Raw genomic sequence first — 18,617 nt, 5'->3', positions numbered from 1 at the left:
TCAAAAACCCCGGAGGACCTGCCTGCCATCACTTCCAAAGACTTCTTCTCCCGTGAACACCGGATTTGTTCAACTGCAACCTTTGGCAGCAGCCGGCAACTGTGAATCCAGCCCACTCTGCACTCGCAGAACCAGGCTCGAGCTAGAGTAGAAAAACTTCACAAGGAGGCCCCCCGGCAATCCTGACCCAAGATCTGGTGACCCCTGACCTGCCTCAAGCCTCCAGCCAACGCTTGCAGTCTAAATCCAGAAGGCCCCCCTAACCTCGACCAGGAGCTGGTAAGAAGATCCGACCCCAAAAGGCACCCCTGCACCTGACACCCCACGGCCTTATGTGCCCAGACCAACGGTGCCTAACCCACCTTTAACTTCCCAATTTACCTCTTGAAGTAGTGGTCGCACCCGGAAGTCCTTCATCTCCCTGCCTGCAGTGCTTTTGCAAACCGGAGGTTCTTCATTGAAAACAATAGGGCGCCTGATGTCGAAACAGCACTCTGCACACGGCTGCCTCAGTGCCGCTGAGGGTGCACCTTTTGTGCTACTTTGTTTCCTCATTTGCCCTGACCTAAACCCTAGGAGCTTTGCTCCCACAACCCAGTGCATGCTTGCCAGCAGCAACCAACCCGGGGCCCCCTATCCCCCTTTAGATACCATTGGGCCTCAACACTCTGCATCCAGCCCCCCTAGTGCCGTTGAGGGTGTAACAAGAGTGCATCACTGACCCTGGGGGACCCCTGAGTCTAACCCCAGAAACTTAACTCCCACTGTCAATAGCTTACCTGTGAACTGATAACCTGTTTTTCCTCAATAGGATAACATTGACAATTTTCTTCCAAAACGTTTTTAAGTGTGGAGTTTTGAAATCTAAAAATATTCTTTAAAAATAGCACGAATAACCAAAACATATTTACTCACCTCTTTGCAGGAAATGTACCAGTGCTGAATCTAGGCATCCAGCACTGAGTTAGAAAAGTAATGAAAAAAGTAACTTACCAGTATGTTACTGAAAAAGTCTATTCATTTCAATGTACTGTATTTGCTAAGCATTGCCATCTACTGCATCCCCTGTAAATCAAACAAAGTACAAGTCCTACTGCATTTTCAAACTATTCTACGTTCAGCACCTTATTACTGTAAAATACTTCATGCTTACCTGTGCCAGGTTTGCTTGTTCTAAAAATAAAACAGTATATTTTTTTATACAAAAACAATTGGTCTACAGTTCAGTCCTTGAGTGTGGGAATTTATTTGCTGACTGAGTGTGTACATCAAATGCTTAACACTGTCCTCTGATACTGCTTTACTGCTCGACCACTCTACCACAAATAGAGAGTATGGTTCTATCTAACTTTAACCTCTTTGATGCTTATGACGGAGCGGTTCCGTCATCAGCGTTGTTTGGGCTGTGCTGATGACCGAACCGTTCCGTCATGACCACACCCGTTTTTCGAAACTTCAGCACAGCGCGAAAATTCGCGCCGCGCTGAAGAGGTTAACCTTGCATACCGCTGGGATCACCTGGACTCTATGCACACTATACCTCATGTTGGTGTAGTATATACAGAGCCAGTTTCCCACAGCGTACTTCTGCATTTCATCTAGTAGATGCTGAAGACCGACATATGTATGAATGAGCAGCACCACGTCATCAGCATACATAAGGTTTGTCAGTCGTTTTCCTCCGAGCCTGGGTGCGTGTGAGTTGCTGATGTTGAGAGTGTGAGGGAGGTCATCCAAATAGAGGTTGAACAGAGTGGGTGCCACCAAGCAACCCTGCTTCAGACCTTTGGTTGTAGGCTCTTTTCTAGAGAAATAAGTTCCCCCTCCCAGTTTCACCTGGAGTCAGGTGTCAGTGTGTAGAAGCAGCAGGATGTACAAGATGTCCTAAGGGATTCCCCAGCATGCCAGCTTCCCCCAGAGTTTTCCCCCTCTCAACGTTATCAAAAGTCGCACTAAAGTCAATGAAGCATAGATGTAGTTGGCTGTTTTGGTTGCATCGATAAGAAGAGAGAGTGCGTGGATGTGTGTTGTCGTAACAGTCATTTGGCAGAAGCCGGTCTGGTTTGGCACGATTAGCTTGTTGCCCAGGCTATGAGATCCTCCAAGATGGTACCTGAAAAATAGTTTGCCTCGTTGTCAATCAGGGCCACTAGGCAATAGTTGTTAGGCCGGACCTTGTCGCTGCTCTTGTAGATCGGCTCGATTGTTGAGCTTCTCCATGATTCGGGTATTCTGTCTTGTGACCAGATTTCTGTAAATAGAGGCTGCAGGAAGTTAGCCCAGTCGACTGATTTGGGTTTGAACAGGGCCTGTGGGATTCCATTTGGGCCCGGAGCCCCCTTTCTTTTCCCTTTTGTGATTTACTACTTGATTGCCGATGGGAGTGGGTCGCCTGACTTGGGCCCTGATAATTTTGCTAGATCAGGCATGTTCAATGCCTGCGTTGTCTCGGGGCATGCATCTGGGCAATCTCGTGGGATGCGTCCACTTTGGTCATTTGAGCATATGTCCCTGGCTCCCTTGTTAAAGTGCTCAGATAGAAATTTGAGCCATATTTCCTCTGAAATATGGGATGAGATTCCCTTGTGATGTGGGCGGATTATAGAATTCACCTTTTTCCAGAATGGGGCGCTGTCATTGTGATTAGCATCATGGAGCAGCTGTACCCAGATTTCATCTTCTTGCTCTTTCTTGATTTCCCAGTTTAGTTTCTTCAGAAGCTTCTGTCGGTCTCGCAAGAATGTGCTGGTGCTGAAGTTCCCTGGATGTCTCTAGAAGCGCCTTAGGGTGAAGTTTATTGATTTCTTGAGTGTTTTTTGTTGGTCCCTTTGAGATTTGGAGATCCTGTTTCTCGGGCCATTTATCCAGCAAGAGTCTGCTTTTGGCAGTGTTGTACCCCGGAGGCTTAAGAGCTTTGCAGTAAAGTGTTCCCAGTGTTTTGTTCGGTCAGTTGTACCTGTTACTGTTGATTGAAAAAGCTCAGTTGCTGTTTTTGACCGAGACTCAGTATTTGCAGCGCATTTGATCCTCCTTAAATTTTAAGTGTAGGTAGGCCCCAAAGCTAGTTCTTGCTGGGTGGCGAAGGTTGCAGTGGCTGACAGTAGGATTTCCTGTGGACGATGGTCGCTGTCCCCCTTGTCTCCCATTCTGAACCCATGAATAATGGGTAACAGTGATAGGCTCGCGAACGTGTAATCTAAAATTGAGCATGATGAATTAGTGTAATGTGGGGGAGCAGGTGTAGAATTCTCAGGGAATCTGCAGCTGAGAGCCCTTAGATTTAGATGTTCTAGGTCCCCCAAGAGACGGGTTTTTTCACGGATCTTGTTTGCGGTTCAGGAAGCAGATTGCGGCAGGATGTTGCAGAGAGAAGTGAGGATGGCGTTCTGTTCATCACCCCATGTGCCAAGGAGATGTTGAAAGTATTTGGTTATGATGAAATATTGGGTTTCCATTTCAGTGATGAAACTGAATATTTTGGCTGTTAAGTTCTCTGAATCTTTGGCTTTCTGTTTTGGGTTGGTGTAAGTGTTGATGAGGACCGCCTCATCTTGCCCGCTATAGAGTGAGAGGGCATTCTTCACTGCAGAGGTAGCCCATGCAAGGGGGCCAACCAGAGCCACTGAGGTGACTCTCATTGTGGAGACATAGGTCGCCAGCCCTCCTGGGTCGTGTCCGTATTTGTTGTTCATTATGGCCGGTGGAAAGAAACACATATAGTCTAGGATGTGATGCGGTAATGTGAGCCATGTTTTCTGCAGCATGATTATATCGAAAAGTTTGAGATATTGTAAGAAGTTTTGATCCTTGATTTCGGGTAACAAGCTGTTTGTATTCCACGAGCATAGGCAGAGAGAGTTGGTGTCAGTTCTATCCCTAAGACCATTTTGTGTTGATCATCATTGCCTTCCTGCGGGGATAGTTATTATCCTGATGATCGTGGCGGGCGGTTGGCTTTGTGTGACCGGTGCTGCGCAGGAGCTGTTTTGTCTGTCCATTCTCTGGTTGGCCCCCCGCTGAGGGGATTGGCCTAGCGCCCCTCTTAGCACTGAAATTGGACCTCCTGTGGTTTTGTAACAGCTGGCCCAAAAGTCGGGGCCAAAAAAGGTGATGGATACGCTGGAGTTAGATACTGAGCAATATCGGTCACCCAGGCTTTGAAGGTGCCCTGTTCAGCTAGTACCTTCTAGGAAACTTTTGCTGATTTCCAAGTGGCCTTTATGGTCTCTGACATTGAAGGGTCTGCGGGGCAAATTAATTTGTTCGACAGTATGTCAGTTGAACTCAGAATAGTGAGGGTTGGAATCGCTTGCAGCAGTCTTAGAATATTCCCACTATTCAGGGTGTCCTGAAGTCCTTTTGATATAAACATGGAGTAGAGGAGAGTGGCGTGAGTTGCCATCTGCATGTCTCCCTTCAAAGGAGTTTTCTGTTGGAGGTCATTGACTGGCTTGGGTGCCAGGAAGGCGGCTACTTTGTAGTACTGCCTTTGGCAGGACTTCCCAGCTGTTACTCAGCAAACTTGAAGCTATATTCCTTGGCTCTATCTCGAGTGCTATTGACCCAGAGCCTGCCTCTGTCAAGAGATGCTTAGGGGGTGCTGTGCATAATGTTCGGGCAGAGCTGCGTGATTCTCACTCTGATCTAAAAGGTACCTTCCATACGTGAGGATGGTCGGTAAGGGCAGGTTTTCCGGATTGTGCACTACCATCCAGGGCTGCCCAATTTTGCTGTTGAGGAATTCAGTGCAGATCTCCTTTCTTATAACCTTTTGTGGCTAAGAACTCTTTGAGGCTGCCCCCAGTGACACTGGTCTGGGCCAATCTATTACTGTAGATTGTCGTGGTTCCCTTGGGGTTGTGAGGGGGCAAAGATCCTTCATTTGGTTCTGGTCGTTCAGGCCTCAGTTGGCTGATCCTCTGGGGAGCCTTATTTTTTTTAGATGAAGCTAGGTTCCCATTTCCATTGTCTCTTGAGTTCCTGTGCTGGGTTTTGTAAAAAAAGGGACTTCCTTGGTCTGGATAGTTATTCGGCAGGAAGTCTCTGGTTTGAAAATTGGCTGAACCAGGTTTAGTGAGCAGCTGTGTGTGTTGACTGGAGAAGATTGGGTAGCAGATTGTGGGCTTCTCAGCGATTTTCTGGTTGCGGCCTTTCCCTCTCTGTTGGCATCGCTGTTCAGCGTTTTGCTTTATGGCGTGCGTTTCTTCTTTGGGCTTGGACGTCTTGCCTTTGAGAAGTCCCTGGCAGCCCAGCAGATTCTTTGGTGTCAGATCCAGGCTGCGTGCTTTTGGTGGTTCAGCGGCCCGCTGTTCAGGGTTGCCTGATGCCCCTCAGTCAGCCCTGGTGACGTAGTGCTGCCACTTAGCGGCTTGTTTTCAGGTCCTATTGTTGCAGTTCTCATTTCCCTTAGTAGGTTGTGTAACATTGAGGGCAGGGTGGAAAGTGTATCAACTATGTAGTTACAGCCACAGTTGAGTTGGGCTTGAGATTGAGACCTTCTAATTAGGCCTTTGAGGGACTCCAATTTCTCGTTGATGCCTGCGGAGAACAGAGCCAAGGTGTTCAAAAGTGAGAGTTGGAGAGCCATCTTTTCAGACTGATATTTGAGCGCCTCGACAGCTAGTTGAATCATGTTTAGGAGGGAGGCCCAGGTGCTGCTGACTTGCTCTTTGGAGAGTGTCCCACTTATAGGTTTATCTGTGGACTCCTCCCCAGGTGATTGGCTGGGGCTTAGGGAGCGTAGTTGAGGGACCGTGGCTGGGGTAGCGCTCTGTTGTAGGTCAAGTGAATAAGCGGCAAGCATTTCCTCCCATTCAGATAGGATAGCACTGCCTCCCCCCACTCTTGGTAGATCAGGTCAGCAGGCCTCCCTGTTTCTTCAGAAGATCTGGGCGGGATGAGTGATGTCCAAATTTGTGGACGTGGAGGATCTGAGGTTGATACAGTTTTGTCTCCTGGCCGCAGCGAGCATGGTATCCCTGTATGTCAGTAATTGACTGAAACAGCTTCACAGGTCCTGTTCTGCCTGCTGGATCCTCTTGAGCGTGTCAGGCATGAGGCACTGTTCTCCTTTTGTGTCAGGAAAGGGCAGTCCTCTAAGTCCCATTCTGGGGTGCATTCTGAGGCAGATTCTAGTTGATTTGACAGCATGGTACTTTTTTGGCGATGATACTCTTGTTAGGAACCCAGTGGTCAGGCAGCCTTTAGAGGTGAGCGCTTGTGAGATATCGCCCCTCCCCGCTGTGGCCTGCAGTGGGGCCTGTTCCAGTGCTAATTCATTTTGATTCAGAGTTGCAGCAGTTGGCTGCCCATGACGTACTTTGACCTTTGTGCTTGTCGTAAGTTGATGGAGCTCTAGGTTCTTTGGGGATTTGCTGGACTGGAAAGGGGCTTATTTTTGTTTGCTGTGTTGGGATGGGCCTTTAGGGGCCCCAGCTTACTATAGCAGCTGGAGCAAGGAGAGTGGTCGTTGTTGCAGGTCTCTGGAAGATCTTGGGCCCACTGGAGAGGTAAGCATTCTTGTGACTAAGTTGTTAGCTAGTGGCAAGCTTGGCTGTTCCATTGCGCTTGGGCTGGTCTTGTCTTGTGTCTGAGAAGTTTGTTTGGTCAACTCAGTTTGTGATTGGAGCAGAGGGGAATGCAGAGCTTTGAGGGTAGCATTGCTCGAATAGATAGCAGAGCCTGCGTCAGTGAGGAAGCTGAATTTTGTGTAGAATTTGGTTAGTTAGTACAGTTAAACCACTTGGCAAATCTTTTGATGCAGAGTCTGTTGGGATTAATGCCGCGCTGGCGCTAGCTTGAGCAGAGGGGCATGTTTTTAGTTGTTTCCCTCTCTGTGCCACTCTGGCTTTCCCTGACCTCATCTGTGCCCGCTTGTGGGTTGCTGGTAGGGCTGGGCGGGAAGAAGAATGTGGTAAGTGCTCAAGGCTTGAACCCTGGTCTGAGCAGTAGTTGGTCTAATATTTGGTTCCATAGATTGGCGTCCAAGAGGCTGCTTGCCTGCTGCTGCGCAGTCAGGTACCCACACACCCACTGAGCAAAGGGACCTCAAATGGGTGCGAAGCGCTGAGGAGTTGTAATGGCTGGCGGAGTGCAGTTGAGGACCGTTAGGTTCTGCTTCCTGTCCACAAATAGCCACAACTGGTCCCCTTGTGTTGCGTTACACCAAGTTAACTATGGTGCAGGTCTGCAGGTATTTGTCTGGTGTTTGTCTCATCTGGCCTGGTTGGATGGAGTTTAGTGGGATGTTGGTGAGGTTGGGTGGAGTTAAGTGGGATGTTGGTGAATGGGGGCACCAGCAGGTCCTCAGCTGCCTAATGGTGTTCCAGGGGCTCTTGTGGCACCCTTGAGCTGCGGTGGGCTGCTGGGAAACCTTGGTCCAGCCCAGCTGTCAACGGCACAGGGAAAGGAAGGGTTCAGAGGGACCAGAATGGATTGTAGAATGGCAAATTGAGGATGGCAGGGGGGCAGATGTCTGCTGGCAGCTTCTGCCGCTAAATGCCTCTAGAAGCTGTGGATTGAGCATCCCCCACCTGGCCGCCCCCTACCTGTGGCATGAAGTGGCACATTGCAGCTGCTTGATGGCCCTTCTAGCTCCTCTCCGCCTGTGGCTCCCACGTGGCAGTATGGCATAGCAGACAAACGAGTGGGGCACTTGGGGTTGAAGTCGCAGGCTGCACCCAACCTAGTTGGGCCGTCTCTGCGGGCTTCCCCAGCACACACTCAGCAACCCCCTCTAATGGCAGCCGCACTAGTGGCCTTGAGGCTGCCTGGACGCAGTTGGCAGGCTCGTTTGTAGCCTTGCCGCCAAGGGGGACTGGAGAGAGATTCAGCTGAGCGGTGGAATCCACGTCAGAGCGGTGCAGAGAGGTGGTGGCAGGCTGCGTCACTGCTCGTGGCGTCGATGTAGCTGGTCAGCTGCGGGACTGCGAGCTCGCTGGCGACTGCCCTCACAATGATCACATTGCACTCACACCACTCACTATGCATTCACGCTTTTCAACCTGCACTTACACAAGCACACTACTCACCCTGCACTTGTGGCACTTCACTCAGCTGTCACTCTCATTGCTCACTCTGCAATCTCACTCAAACAAGAATCAAATCACTCACCATGCATTCATTCATTCTTTCCTCCCACTCTGCACTTTCAACCGCACCCAAACTCATATGTCACATAACTCACCCTACTGTCACTCTTCTCACCCTACTCTCACACTGTCACATCGCTCACTGTGCACTCACATAGGCACTCCTACCACTAACACAGCTCACCCTTCACTCACGTGGGCACTGCACTCATCTGCCATCAAACCATGCAAACTGCGCTTCCTCCTCTCACACTGACAAACCTCCCAGCCTGCATTCATACAGGCAGTCTGTTCATCCTGCCTGCACACAGGGACAATAATCTTCTGGAACTCGTAGGGACACACCACTCACTCTGCAATAACTCCTCACACCATACACTCACCAGTCACTCTCACAGATCACCCTTCACTTTCGCCGCACACCCTGCACCACACACAGGAACACCACTCCCCTGCATTTACAACGCTCACACCAGTCTGTATTCACTCCTCTCACTCTGCATGCACTCCTCTCACCTGACATGCACATGGCCACTCATCTCATTGCATTCCTGCAGCTCATCCGAAACATCAGCACATTTTTCACTCTACACTTGCATCACTCATGTTGCACTAACTCACACTATTCAACATTACCCAGAAATTACATGAGCAAACCTTTTACTCTGTACATATAAAAATTACACAACACTCATGAATATGCACATATTTCTACAATGATACCCAGAGAGTACCTGCTCATTCCGTAGTACTGGATGTATACTTAATCTCATCTGCAACAACGGGTCTGGTGCAAGAGGGGAGAGTGGACTGAGAATGTGGGATGGCAAGAGGAGGGAGACTAGGGCTGAGGCTATGGTAATGCTGATGGATTGAGGATCATGTGACACATTCAGCCATTCCCGGCTTTCCATTCAACACAATGCTTTATCCTGGGACTTGTGGATTTGGATATTTTTTTCACCTTATTATGGTGTGTCTAAAAAAATCAAAACATGCAAATTTAACTGGATAAAATCCACGGTTGCAGAAGAAGTCAAGCATTTCACAAGATCAGTTGGATGCTGTGATATTACATGCTAGAATGTGGATTTGTTCATTTCCAATACTGTAACTGCTAGATTTACAAGTGAAACCAAATGTAAACCCCTTACAGCTATTTTAAGGAAGTTTACTTTTCATTCACATCATACTTGTATAAAAAATTTCTAAGGCAATATATTATTTTTGAATAGCGTATAGAGAATATGTTTTTTTTTAAGTTTCACTAAAATGTAAGGCACGTTTGCAGAAGAATCAGGGTAAGCTTTTTCAGCACAATAAAAGTAGATTCACTAATGAACGTGTGAGTGGCAGGATACCAAGTGTGCAAATGTACGAAAGAGTGCAAGAGATATAGTTAGAATGTGTGTGTGTGTGAGAGAGAATGTGTGTCAGTGTATGTGTGCTATGCATGCAAGTATGCTGGTGGTCTGGCATACTGGAGGATATTCTTGCCTTATGGACAAGGGCACTTACAGAATATGGATGAGAAGTGTCACCTATGGCAAACTGTAGGCCCTGACATGCTTCCATTAAGACACCATCATTGGCTGTGGGGCCTCGAACTGTTTAACTGAAAAAGCCACTAGCCCAGTTATAAGCAGCGACAGGGAGACAGGACATGCACCACCACACCAAGCGGAAGGCCCTTAGACAATGCACATGAATCTTAGCTTACTGGATGGATCCATAGCAAAATGTTCAAATTGATGTTTGAGGGAACTCTTGTCATAAGATTTCCTGTATTCATTTTATAGGGTGTGTCAATTGCAAAATGCCGAACCTTGTAAACCAGATGGAATTTTTAGAGGAACACGTGGATGTTGCTGATTTATCTGTGGCAAATTTCTGTCTTTGTCATACTGAATGTATTCCTTGGCATAAGGGGCTCACCCATGAAAAAAAGGATGACCTTGGTACAGTGGAAGTAATTAATGGCTTAAGACAGTTGGAAAAACGAGATCCACTCCTAGGAAAGGCCAGGCTTCCCTGGTGCACAACTACTGAAAATTCTCATGAATGGCCATAAGAATCTGCGGGTTTCACCAAATTAAGATTGCTAAAGTTTCAAGAAATTCTCAGGGGAGAGGTCTACTCTCCCTTAAATTATCTACAAGAAATCAGTTAACTTGTTTTGCTTGCTGGACTTTGAAGGAAGTATCACACCCAACCCCTTACATGGATCTTTTTCCTCTTATAATGGGTGTGAGGTTAGCTCTCAGCCCATTTATGGAAATGCTTGTCCTGTACCATTGTTGGGAGCAGGACTGGCTTTAGGGCGGTGCGACTGTTGCAGGTACACCTGGCGTTGACTTTGGTGGGGGATGCTATTTTTAAAAATAGTTTTTGGTTTAAAACCACATGAACTTCCTTGTGCATCAGGTACTTTTCAGGCAACAATAACAATATCAAGCTAACTCTGGTAATTAATGTTCCTACTAGTGAGAGTTTAGAATTTTGTTTAGTTGCAATTTTGGATTATCATACAGTAGCACAGAGGGCTAGTGTGCCCGCTGCAAAGAAAGTGTACCATGCAGATCACAGAACTGAGTGTGGGTGAACTATGAAGAGCACTATAAAAAGATTAAATGTAAGTTAGAGAGAGGCTATGGAGAGATGAGGTGCATTGTAGTAGAGTGGTAGTGAGGGAATTCATGGAGAAGGAGGATATGGGGGAGGAGATTGCCAATAAAAGGCTGTCGAAACAGACGCCACCAGAGCCGGCTTTGGCTGGGAGGCTTAGCACCCCCCCCCACCCCTCACAGTTCAGGTCTAGTTGCGACACTGACAATACCTCACAGAAGATATAACCCCTTTACTGCTGACACTACTTATGAGAGCCCAGTTGGTACTTGCAGCCCCATAGTTGCTCCCAATAAGATTGATCAAGACTAAAAATGTATGATATGTGCATCGCCCAAAACGAAAAATACTGCTTTGTCTGTTTCTCTCGTAATCCATTTTAGCAATCCCAGAGATCTATAGAAGGAATCATTAAAACTTAAAAGCTGTTATAGAGTGAGTTCTGCAGATGTATTTTAAGCTATACAATACGTAGGTGTTTGTACTCAACTGAAATATAGCTTTATTTTTGCATACAAGCCATGGCAGTGCCTTTTTAGACACTGTGCTAGATGCAAGTGGTAGCAGAAATTAGCATTATACTTCACATCCAAACTTCAAGAGTAAGCATTGACTGCTCAGTCTCACTACTCCCTGAAAGTCAAGGACTAAAAATTAGCCAATTGGAAATTCTGTGAGTTTCCACTAGTATCTGCATCCTGATGCTGCAGGGACAACGCCAATACTTATCATGGTTTCCTAGTTGCAGTGGAGTCCCACAGACCTCTGAGAAGTAGACTGACGTAGTGTGCACTGTCAATTGCATGAAAACTAGACATATTCCAATCATTTGAGCCCATTTCACATAATATATTTGAGCCCAAATTATCCTTCATTAGGAATTGACACACTCTACTTTCAATACAGCAGGGTTATCGAGATCAATTCAGCTGGCAGCAAAGGATCTGGGTTTAGCTTTGCATTCTGATTCTTTTATTCAAGCAGATACAAGTGCCAGGACGAACATTTAAAGAAGAACTGGATGAGATTGTCTCCTCACATGGCAACTGAAGAGTTTAGAGGCTCTTAAAAATGCATTTGATTTATATACTTCTCACAAACATTTTTTCTAATTCATATAGTAGAATATAATTCAAACATCGCTCCAGCTGACAGAAAATACCAACAATTATTATCTATTAAAAAAAAAAAATCTTCTATAAGGCAGGCTTTCTTTATTCCAAAATCTGGATATTTACTAATTGAAGGTGTGTCAAAAAGGTTCATTTATAGTCTGAATATGCTTAAAGGAGTCTGTGTTTTTTGAAGACAATGGGGTAAACTCATAAAAGCATCTAGGAGTATGAGAAGGAGTACTGCACATACCTTTGTGAATTAGCCCGAATATGTCCATCTCCCTATTAGGAAAAGTGCGAAGAATGTGGATGCTTTAATGTGTGTTAATTGGATATGAATATTATTATTTTATTACCATTGTATTATTCCACTCTTACACACTTGTACGCAAAGGAGTAATATTTTACATACTACATATGCTGCCTGATCTTTAAAACTCTAAAGGACTGGGGCGTGAACAGAGAGCGACGCCTCTTCGAAAAGGCATGGTTTTAGTGTTCATTCTCACAAGATTGAAATATGGATGATTTCAACAATTCTCAATTTTAGTTTTTAAAATTTTTTCTTTTTACTTTTTAAGGCTGTATTCTCCTTCCATTGGCATTTTTCCTAAGGTTCTATAGTTCTGAAACTATTAAAAACATTTTTTTAAAAGGGCACCTTCAGATGTTTGAAACTATACAAAAGGGTGCGGGGCGTCTTTCGTAATAGAGACAGAAAACATTTGAGAACGTATTTTTTTTGTTTTCCGATCAATAGTCAGATACACTCTAAACCTAAAAATGTTAAAAACAAAATTGGGAATACATATTGAGAAACGATGCGAAAGAATGTTGTGGGGAAAAAACTAACACCTTAGCCTTGAACAGCTTTTAAATAAAAAAAATATCCAGTCCTCCAAGTTTTAAAACATTTCCTTTAAAATAATTACCGCATCCGGGTCTCGTTAGTTAAATATTATTTGCTTATCTTGTTGTAAAATTACCTTTGTTTTCAGTACCAGGTCGATGCGGGTTTTGATATGTTATGCAGGCTTCTCTAGTAATGTGCACCAGTTGCCCTCGCACACCGAGCTCTCTCTCTGTAGAATTGGCGATAACCAGTGCAGACCTCAGGAGAAAGCTCCTCGCCCCTCCCTTCCTTTAAAGGAACAGTGCAAACTCCGTTGTTGCAGTTGTTCTTCTAACTCGACATTGCTTATCTGACTTGGACAGCCAGCAACATTGCTCAGCAGGCACAGCTTTAGCTGCTGAGATTTCTTTGATACCTGCAAGCCACAGGCAGAGGTGTAGCTCATGGAGTGTGTTCGGGGTGTTATACCCCCATAAAAATGTTATTTTGTAAATCATTTGTTACAAATGTTTTCACAGAGCCCGCCCCAGAAGGGGGCCTCGAGGGCCGGCGCCATTACTGGAAGCTCCTATCATCGTGGAGCAGGCGAGGGGTGCACCGAGGAATTATTATTCTTTCCGGTTGATCGTGGCTGAAGAGGCGAAGCTCTGCGTGTCGCCCCAACGAAGTCTTGGTGCAGTAGAAATCTCCGAGATCACAGCCTTTCCAGAGTCGTCCCGCCAGGTGCTATCCTTCAAGAGCGGCGGTACAGTGCTCAAGCGCCTTGCTTTGGTGCAGCTTTACATATCTCCTTGTGTTTGCTTTGTTCGCCTTAAGTTGGCAGGGTATGCCCAGACGTGGGTTCCTTGCTCACTTTGCCACTGGATTCAAGCTAGCCAGGCTGATGTTGTGTTATGTTATGTTATTTGGACTTATAACACGCACGGCTACTTAGAAGTGTCCCGGCGTGAACACTTTAGGAGAGTAGGAAACTAGCAGATGAAAAGATTTGTTTTAAGATTTTAGTTGAAAGCAGAAAGGTCTTCAATACTGCGTAGAGCCAAGGGAAGTGCATTTCATGCTGCCCCCACCCTCCGAGTCAGCGACCTGCCTCCCAGCCTCTGGAACTGAAATCGAGGAACCAGTGCTAGCCGGAGGGATAGCAGTCTTGAGGGTGCTTAGAATGTAAAACGTTTTTGCAGATAAAAAGGGCCAGTACCGTGAAGGGCACAGTGGGCTAGTACCAGCGATGAAGGGTGTTACCCAGAAACCGGACCCAGGATGCTTGTTTCTGGTTCAGTGAAGACCTGGCTTGGCAGTTCAGGCTGGACTGTTCCCATGAGGCACAGGGTCAAGCCTGATTTACCTATGGCTGGGTCTGAACTGAGGTGGCAAAGTTAGCTAAAGAATGATGATGGATTCACCCCAGATCTGTGACTGGGGATGAGTGTCTGAAAAGTTTCAGCACTCCGTCCATCATCTCCTTGTGTGCGACTTTACATATCGCCTGCGTGCAGAACCGATGACGGTGCACAACGGGCCTCACGAAGCAGGCCAGCGGCAAAGGAATCAGCGGCAGCCTTTTCAGCAATACTCTAGGTCCGTTTCACATAGCAGTAAGAGCTCCCAGCGGGTGCAGTGGTTGAGCGCCCCTTTGAGCGAACTCCTGTTAGGCAGCAGCGACGCATTGTGCAGTCCCGGGGAGCCACCGGCCCCCATTGTGGCTGGCCGCATGCTTCCACCTGCCCACTCCACCTGCTCTGTTGTTTGCAGGATGGGTAGGCGTTGGGGCGAAAAAAAAGGGTCCCGCAACCGGGAGCACCGGTCAGCTTTGGTAGTAACAGGATATCGCAGAATTGCCAGTTTTTGTGGCTGCGCTGCTACACGAGTGGCCGCTTTCGGGACAGCCCGCAAGAAGCATCTGAGCCTGACTGAACTCGGCATCATTGTTTCAAAGTTCCCACAGCCCCTCCCAGCACTCTGGAACCACAAAATTATTAAAGCATTCAGGCCGTCTTAGCGAATTTGCCAACCAGACAAGAGTCATTGTGGCCTGGTGGTTAAGGTCTCTGACCCATGCTGCAAACGTTATGTGTTCAAATCCTGGCATTTCAATGATTATGGCTTCTGATTTAAAAATTACAGGTTAAGGGCCAGCAGCTGGGGGAGCTCAGGTACGGTGGCAGTGAAGTGCACAAGAATTGCCCAGTGATGTCTCACAGGCATTATTATAATTAAGTAACAAACACCCTCAGGGAGTTGCAGCAGTGAGATTGTGGTGTTGAGGCTGCCAGCAAGCACCAGCAAAGGCAACCACATAATGTCCAGCAGGCTGCGGAAGCATCACTTCAGGGAGCGCACGCTGTCAGGAAAGGCATGGTCAACAGCCAGTAAAGACAAGTTTTTACTTAATTCATCAGGAGGGCATCAGCACTCCGCTCAGAGGCACATGCCATGGAGGGCCAAGGCACAAGCGGGCAGCCAGGGGACCTAAATGAGTTACTTAAGAAAATTTGGGCTGTGTCTGAGGTCCATGAGACCAGCTAGCGACAGCCGCACTTGGGCCAAAACAAGGGAGAAAGCAAAAGTGAACAACCAATGGGGAACGCCGCAAGGCCAGCACCCAAGGAAAGTCGTAGGCCGCCGCCCAAACCACCCTGCCAGCGGCACCCAAAAGAACCCAGAAGAAAGACCTGCCGTCTGCAGCCAACCCAGCAGTGGCAGGAGCCTACGGGGACGCTGGTAACGCAGCAACAACAGGTAAGCATATTGGTGCAATCGTACAGGAATGCTTGAAATCAATGGCACCTCTTTTGCTTACGGGGCTGGGGTCACGGAGGGCTGAGAACCCTGGGGTACAAAGTACAGCAGGAGTATCGAGGTTACCGTGGCACTTGATAGAACCGGGCTGTGTTTGCCAAGAACGTTTACAAGGCAGGCCTCACAAGAGGCATGGGGTGAACTAGGATACCCCTTCGCGGCATGGGGCAGCACAAGCACGTCAATCGATCCAACTAGAATGGCATTAGCTCCAGAAGCTTACACCAGACCCTACCATGTCCAGCATCAATGATCACAAAGGCCACAGGTTTAGCAAGCCTTATCCCCTTGGCAGTGAAGGAGAGGATATGGAGGAAAGAATTTATCAACATTTTCTCGTGCTATAGATACAATTAGATGGTTGGACCTGACAGTCTGAGACAAGAAGGACGAGGATAGAAGGGAAAAAAGAAGGGAAAGAGAGGAAAGGGATTTTGATAATTGGTTGGACGCATTTAGAATAATGGCTTGCATAATAGTAGAGAAATTCCTGCGCTGCGCAGCAGACTGATGGTTATACGAGGCCAACATCCATGGGGCACAGAAGCAGTTCCCTGGGAATGCATGGTTAGAAGACGACAAAGGTTTTAGGTTAAAGATGCAGACACACCCAGAAATGGAATGGAGTGAATAGGATCTGTCTGGCTTCAGACATTAAATGATGGTAGCCAAAGAAGTGAAAACTTGGGTGGGAAACAGTGAGCAGCCCTTTCGGGGGTCCTTCTACAAAGCGAAGTGCAACTCCTTTCATAGGCCCAAGCAATTCAACACATGGAAACCCTCCCCCTCCAACGGGCTGTCGGCAATCTGCTGGAAATACGACACCAAGGAGTGCACTTGGGGTTCTTCATGCAAATTCCAATACATATGTTCCGTGTGTGGGGGAGGGCACCCGGCGGCAGGATGCTGATGCAAGAAAGAGCATAAAGGGGACAAGAAAGAGATGAAAAAAAACTGTGACATTATCAAAGAGGTTTTGAGGGACTCAAAGGGGTTGCACAATCATCGGTTAGACATGTCCCCTATCAACACACAGGAACTCCTCAGGCTAGCCAACAAATATCACAACAAGAGGAATGCTGCAGTCTTAGTGCAAGGGTATGAGGAGGGGTTCATTATACCATTTGAAGGCCCAATCCCCCTCGACAGCGCAAACAAACTAAAATCAACACTACAACACCCAAATGTGGTCCGCAATAAACTAGAAAAAGACAAGTCCTTGGGTAGGATTTCGCGCCTACCGTTCTTGGGTAAACTCATAGAAAAACATGTAAACCAACATTTATCCAATTACATCGAACAAGCAGGAGGCCTGGATTACTCCCAATCCAGCTTTAGGCCGAAGCACAGTACAGAGTCGACCCTACTGTCAGTTACGGACGATCTGCATATGTATCAGGACAGGGGCTACTCAGTTGTCCTGATATTATTAGATCTGCCGGCAGCATTCAACACTGTGTCACATAACATCTTGACAGGTCGGCTGGCAAACATCGGTCTTGGGGATAAGGCTCTGGCCTGGCTAAGGAGCTTTTTATCCACCTGCACCCAATGTGTCACCATGGGTAGATATCGATCGGAGGAGGTAGAGATTTCTAAGGGGGTGCCACAGTGCTCCTGTTTGAGCCCAACTCTCTTTAACATCTATGTGGCACCCCTGGCTAGAATTATGCGAGCCTTTGGCTTCATCCCAGTATCTTATGCGGATGATACGCAGCTCCTCTTTCCCTTCAAATCTCTAACCACCAAGGTTAAAGCCTCCTTCTCTCAGGGCATGAAAGCTGTGGCTCAGTGGATGTCATCCAACTGCCTACAGTGTAATGTAGGCAAGACCGAAGTCATGCTGTTTGGGGAGGCTAAAATCTTATGGACTCCGGACTGGTGGCCTCAAGATCTCAGACCAGTCCCTGCCCCAAACATGTCGTGAAGAACTTAGGTGTCCGATTAGATCATGAGCTCTCGCTGTAGCAGCACAGAAACTACATTGTGGGCGCATCAGGAAAACATTGGTACAGGCTCTGGTCCTCAGCCGTATCGATTACTGTAATGGTCTGCTGTTATCTGCAAATGAGGGAGTACTGGCCAAACTCCAAGTTGTACAGAATACTGTGGCCCGGTTGGTCTTGAATGCCCCTCCAAGATCTGCGTCCAAACCTCTTTTGGACAAACTACATTGGCTGTCGGTCCGGCAAAGAATTACGTTTAAAACATGCTGCCTAATCCACAAGAGCCTAAACGGATTAGGCCCTGCATATTTAAAAAACAAATTCATACCTTATTCCCCTGTGCGCACCCTCAGATCCAGCAACCAGTCTCTACTGTGTGTACCCCGTGCAAAGAGGGCCAGACATGGAGGTAAAGCCCTATATGGTGCTGGGCCCGCATTATGGAATAGGCTCCCATTATCTCTCAGACAATGTTCAGAACATCTGGTGTTTAGGAAGCGGCTTAAAACTTTTCTGTTTCAATATTAATCTTTTTTTTTGTTCCCCCCTGACTGTGCTTGTGGTGTTCCTAGGGCACAGAGATACTCCTCCGGGAGTCGATTCAAGCGCGATATAAACACGCAAATAAATAAATAAATTAATAGGATAGAGGGCCCCTTGCCACCGCACTTGCAAAAGGGGTTGGTAATCTCACCACTGGGGGTAGTTCCTGTTGGACCTGGCACCTTTGGCGTGGGTTTTCCTACCATTTTTCGCTGTTGCCTCCTATGTTTTTGCTATGTTTTCGCTGGTCTAGATGCTTTGGGCACTTTGCCACTGGTGTTCAGTGCCAAAGTGCAAGTGCTCCCTATTCTAAATTGTTATAATGGATTAGTGGCCCCATGATTGGCTTATTTGATTTACTTGTCAGACCCTAGTACAGTGCACCATGTGTGCCCAGGGCCTGTGAATCAAATGCTGCTGGTGGGCTTGCAGCACTGGTTTGGCCACCCACAGAAGCAGCTTGTGAAAGTGGGGCTCAGGCCTGCCATTGCAGAGCCAGTGTGCAGTCTGGGACTGCCATGTCAACTTGGCAAGTGCAGCCACTTGCCAGTCCCTAAGCCTTCCCTTTTCTACATGTTAGTCATCCCTAAGGTAGGCCCAAGGTGCACCTGTAAGGAGGGTGCGTTGTATGTAAAAGGTAGGATAA

At 47.2% G+C, this 18,617-nt stretch overlaps 1 protein-coding gene across 2 annotated transcripts in view; it reads right to left on the bottom strand.

Moving 5' to 3' along the window:
* The window catches only part of LOC147727219 (cytochrome P450 1A1-like), a 230,718-nt gene extending 217,640 nt beyond the window's left edge, over positions 1–13,078 (bottom strand). The window contains exon 1 of one of the 2 annotated variants that reach the window (XM_086961268.1): positions 12,817–13,078. The gene's annotated coding sequence lies outside the window, so the exon portion shown is untranslated. The remainder of the gene's footprint in view (positions 1–12,816) is intronic. The other variant, XM_086961269.1, reaches the window with a different exon arrangement.
* Positions 13,079–18,617: the final 5,539 nt, after the last annotated feature.

This window comes from Lissotriton vulgaris, chromosome 3_1 (genome assembly GCF_964263255.1).
Source record: "Lissotriton vulgaris chromosome 3_1, aLisVul1.2, whole genome shotgun sequence".
Lineage (NCBI taxonomy): Eukaryota > Metazoa > Chordata > Amphibia > Caudata > Salamandridae > Lissotriton > Lissotriton vulgaris.
This window is presented reverse-complemented; position numbering and strand designations above follow the sequence as displayed.